The 5875-nt window shown below is 36.6% G+C and overlaps 1 non-coding gene across 1 annotated transcript; it reads left to right on the plus strand.

Annotated features, from left to right (window-relative positions):
* The first annotated feature begins 3457 nt into the window (after positions 1-3457).
* On the plus strand, positions 3458-3529 carry TRNAQ-UUG. Its single transcript has one exon. It is a non-coding gene; the product is annotated as a tRNA-Gln (tRNA).
* Positions 3530-5875: the final 2346 nt, after the last annotated feature.

Here is a 5875-nt window from a genome sequence, read left to right on the forward strand (position 1 = left end):
GAAAATATAACTGTTTGTCTCGAAATACATGAGATAACAGACTGAAATAAAAGATAGAAGAGACGTCGGGCCTGCGGACGCCTGCAGGGCTACCTCGGTGTCTCGCTGGACTGAAGGCTAACTCCCGCGCTATTGCAGCTGCTGTCCAACACCTGGATCTGTGCAAAAGAGCACAGAGTGCACTATCAGCACAACCGACCCCATGTGCTGATAAGTGCCTAGCCTAACCTCGGCGAAGTAGTGACGAGGCTAGACCGGACTACCACATAAACCTGTGCAGTTCTATATATATATATATATATATATATATATATATATATATATATATACACACACAACGGGAGAATAGCAAGAATGAACATTTTAAAAGGGAGGGGAACATGCTTCGAGGATAGCAGATAATACAGAATTTCGAGAGAATAATAAGGAACATCAATAAATTAACTTTAACACGGATAAGGGAAATAAAAGCAGATTTCACTGTCAGTACACATCTCGTTGCAGGCGTGCAATCCGATCCCATTTCTCATTGTTTCCGTGGTAGGCATACCGCCCGCTCCCATTTCATCATAACTCGTGGTAGGCATACCGCCCGCTCCCATTTAATCATAACTCGTGGTAGGCTTACCACCCGCTCCCATTTCAATCAATAACTTGTGGTTGGCGTACCACCCGCTCCCATTTCAATCAATAACTTGTGGTAGGCGTACCACCCGCTCCCATTTCATCAATATCTTGTGGTAGGCATACCACCCGCTCCCATTTCAATCAATAACAAAGTCACAATAAAGTTCCGGCAAGGAAAGCAAATGCAATAGAGTAATTACTTCCCGGCAAGGGAACAACAATATCAAAATAACTATCCCGACAAGGGAGAATCAGCTATAACCAAATCCTAGCTCAACCCTTACTCAGCTCGCTTAATACCAGTACTCAATCATAGATGAAGTCCACGAGAATAAACTAATTCTCTACTCAATATCAAGAGTCATCAATTTAAAGCATTCGAAGTGTCATTTAAGAACACAACAACTATCAATTTAAGACTCACGGTCATGCTTGACACCGACGTATAGATACTCGTCACCATGCCTATACGTCGTACTCAACAAGAAGCAATTAACAAATAAGACTCAACTCCTACTCCCTCAAGCAAGGGTTAGACCAAACACTTACCTCAATGCCTTGCACACCACTTAAGCCTCAAGTATAGCTTTACCCCGCGATTCCACCGCTAATTCGCTCGTATCTAATCATCAATTACTTAATTACATTAATAAACACTAAATGAATTAACCCCAATGCATGAAAATAAGTTTTCCCAAGTTTTATCGCAAAAAGTCAAAAATCACCCCCGGGCCCACGTGGTCAAAACCCGAGGTTCGAAACAAAACCCGAGTACTCATTCCCCCACGAACTCAAATATACAATTTGTTTTGAAATCGGACCTCAAATTGAGGTCCAAATCCCCAATTTTTTGAAAAACCTAGGTTCTACCCAAAACACCCAATTTCCCCCATGAAAATCTTTGATTTTAAGTTGAAACCATGTTAAAAGATTTTAGGGGGTGAAGAAAATAAGTTAGAAATCACTTACCAACGTTTTGGAGAAGAAGGGTTGTTTGAAAAATCGCCTCTTATGTTTTAGGATTTTGAAAAAATGAAAAATGATTGAAAATCCCGTGTATTTATACCCTTCTGATACTCCCTGTGCGGACCGTACAAAAAGGACCGCGGCCGCACAGGCCTCCCTGAAGACCTGCAGATCATAGCCCCGTGCGGGACGCACAAAGCCGACCGCGACCGCACAGCATCCACCGCAGACCGCTCAAAGGCGACCGCGGCCGCACGCAATTCCTCGCGGACCGCGCAAGAGGGTTCAGAGACCTGCAATATTTCCTGAACCTGCAACATCTAATCTTCTAAGCTTAAGGCATCCCGGAACCCACTCGAAACTCACCCGAGCCCTCGGAACTCAAACCCAAGTACACACACAACCTCATAAACATCCTTCGGACTTATTCGTGCGATCAAATCGCCAAAATAACATCATAAATATCGAATCAAACCTCAAAATTCAATAATTCTTTCAAGCTTCATAAAACACCAAATTTTCCAATTTAAGTCCGAATCACGTCAAACGACGTCCGTTTTCAACCAAATTTCACAGGAAGGACTTAAAACATATATAAGACCTGTACCGGGCGCCGGAACCAAAATACGGGCCCGATACTATTGCTTTCTAATCAGATTTCATTTCCGATTTCCTTAAACAATTTCAGAAAACAATTTTACAAAAAAAATCATTTCTCGGGCTTGGGACCTCGGTATTCGATTCTGGGCATACGCCCTAGACCGTCAAATCACAGGTCCGGGTCCGTTTGCCCAAAATATTGACCAAAGTCAAATTTATTCATTTTAACATCAAGATTTAGCACTTTTCATAGAATTTTATATTTAAACTTTCCGGCTACGCGCCCAGACTGCGCACGCAAATCGAGGCGACTCTAAATGAGGTTTTCAAGGCCTCGGAAGCACATAATGGGTAAGAAAACAGGTGATGACCCTTTGGGTCGTCACAATGATTCTTCCTTCTAACAATAATAAATGACAGACAAATTTGAGAATATCGGAGACTTTCTCGGATCTGATGGGAAAAGTATAGAATAATCAACAAAATGAATCTCTTTAGAAAGGTGATGTTTGTATTTATCTAGAGAGAGTCTGCTTTTCAACAGTGTTCTTATCAGAGAATATTACATGCCTTTTTCCTTGTCTCTCTTTCCATTTATAGGGACACACCCCCAATTAACGCTAAAAGTACAAGTACAAGGAATATCCTACGGAATATTCTCCTAAAGATCCTATTGCTAAACTAGTTGCTACTGCTCCTTCTGATGCTTGGCCTCGGCCATGATCGGCTACTCGGCGATGAGTCTTATTAGTTACTAGTCGACATCGGCCAAATTACATTTGGTAACATCACTTTGTGTTTAGACAGATTTTGACCCATACAGAAACAACAACGAGAATCCATGGAAAGAAGCATTAATAACAAAAAGACAGTAAGATGACCAAAATGGAAGAAATAACGGATAGTAATAGAAATCTAAGATCAATAAAATACGAGAGTACGTACTAATACTATGGATATGAACAAGGAAAACACTCGGCTACCTAACCTTCTATTCTAATCTTCGACATCTATAGCTTCCTATCAAGGATCATGTCATCGGTAAACTGGAGCATCACCATGTCTTGTCTAATCAACTCTCCCAAATACTTCTTCGATCGAACCAAGAACAAAAATATAATTTGAGAATAAATAATTCTAGACCAAACGACCCCTTCATGGATCCGCATAGATGATCGGGTCGTTATGGCGGAGAAACCATTGGCATATGTGCTTTCTGTTCTTTTATACAATTTTAAACTCAAGCTAAAGCAGAACATCAACTGGTTCTATGGTGTAGTGGTTAGCACTCTGGACTTTGAATCCAGCGACCTGGGTTCGACTCCCGGTAGGACCTTATGGAGTTTACTTAATATAATAATTTTATTTAATGATTCCCATGTGATCATGGGGCTGTTTTATGCTTCTTCCCCTCCTCCCACGTTTTCCCTAAATTCCTCAACTTTCTTCTACTTTGCTGTCATGAAATTTTGTTGCGACTAACAGACTTTCATTGATACGTTTAGAATATAGTCTAATGCATATTCGTTAATTATTGATTTTGCTGTCATAATAAGTACGTTTATGTTCATATTTTAATAACACAAAATTTCACCAGGTCCCTTTTAACCACTGGTGTTTTACGTTTAGAATCGTTTTAACTTATAAAGATTAAACCATTAACCACTGTTTAACGCTCTTCTTCTCCATATTAACTTTATAGGGAAACGTGGGGGGTGGTATTAGAAGGAATATGCGGTACCATTAAATTAGGAGTGTAACTAATACTCTTAAAAACCACTAATGGTATATAATTGGTAATTAGGTATACTAAATGTAATTATATCAAACCTTAAACATTGAGGGTAATATAGTTGCCTATATGGCATAGGAATGTAAAAACTAAAAGGGAAATTTTCGTATATATACCATATATGAAACTATATTACCAAATATGTTCATAGTTTGCATATTACCATTCATGCTAATACTATTTCTACATAATATATACAATGCATTAAATAAGGAATCACTGTAGCTTTGTGATTCCTTATTTAGGCACGATAAAAAGGGAATTAAATATTCTACCAGATCTTCCACAACGCAAATCACGCACATTAATCTTCTTCGTCAGTTTCGTTTCAAATTTAGCGTCTCTGCTTTTTCGATACACTGTGTTTCAAACCTTTTTTCTGATTTCACAAATCAAAAACGACTAAATCTTCTACAATTCTTCTACATCAAACGCAATTATGTCCAAATTTCAGTAATACAAAGCAAAGGAAAAAAGAGTAGCAATTCCACCATTGACAGCCATTAAAAAGCTTTGAAGCTTTGAATTGAAATTTGGGTTTTCAAAAATCATTATTTGTTTGGATTGGGTGTTGTTGCAAATAATTGGGAATATGGTTTGGAGTTTATATCTCAATTTTGAGGGGTTTTGGTGAAGATTAGACTTGGTTTTGGCTGAATTTCGGATTGAAACTCGAAGAAGAAGAAGACATGACATACATTATATTGCAGAAGTTGTAGAAAAATTATAGAAAAATTGTAGAAAAATTGTAGATTGTTGTTTATTTATTTTTCTTTTATTCATTTACCTATTGTATGAAAGTTGAACAACATTGTATAAAAATTGTATTTAAGTGGATGATTTAGTACTGTTTTGGACAAAAATATGTATCAAAAATTTGAAACATACATTTCAGGGGAAGCATGTCGAGTCCAGATATGTATCCAGTTTGTAGATATTTGGTAGATAAATTGTAGATTATTTGTATTCTGATTGTAGATGCTTTATTTTGTTGTTTTCACAAATAAAAAACGACTAAAACTTCTACAAATCTTCTGAAAAAATGCAATTATGTCAAAAATCCCAATTATGCTACAATTGAATGGGAATTGGGGTATTAAAATTCAATGTACCCAGTTTGTAGATATTTTGTAGATAAATTGTAGGTTATTTGTAGGTATAGTCTATTCTATAATATACTCTTCTTCTATCACAGAAATATTATGATTGTAGATGCTTTGTTTTATGTTTTCACAAATCAAAAACAACTAAAACTTCTACAAATCTTCTGCAAAAAACGCAATTATGTTGAACATTCCAATTATGCTACAATTGAATGGGAATTGGGATATTAAAATTCAATGTACCCAATTTGTAGATATTTTGTAGATAATTTATAGAAATATTGAAATTCTGTATTTTCATATTAATTTTTCAAATGATATGTAGTTTTGTTGTAGATTAAATGTAGAAAATAAGCCATTGTGAGTCTTATTTGACTCATTCCTCACATTCAACATATTCTACAAATTCACGCCTCTTTAAATACAATACAACCATACTTCTTGAATTTAAAGGTATAGCAATATATATATAACTTAAAAACATCTTCTCCTCTGCACAAGTTAGCTCCAAAACAGACAAAGTGGAATAACAAGCTCCCATCAAAACTTTTAACACAAAAATACAAAGCTGAAAAATAAATAAACAACACTCTATAATTTTTCTACCATTTATCTACAATATCTGCAAATATAATGTATGTCATGTCTTCTTCTTCTTCTTCGACGAGTTTCAATCTGAAATTCAGCCAAAACCAAGTCTAATCTTCACCAGAACCCCTCAAAATTGAGATATAAACTCCAAGCCATATTCCCAATTATTTACAACAATACTCAATCCAAACAAATA

Source organism: Nicotiana attenuata, unplaced genomic scaffold (genome assembly GCF_001879085.1).
Source record: "Nicotiana attenuata strain UT unplaced genomic scaffold, NIATTr2, whole genome shotgun sequence".
Classification (NCBI taxonomy): Eukaryota; Viridiplantae; Streptophyta; class Magnoliopsida; order Solanales; family Solanaceae; genus Nicotiana; species Nicotiana attenuata.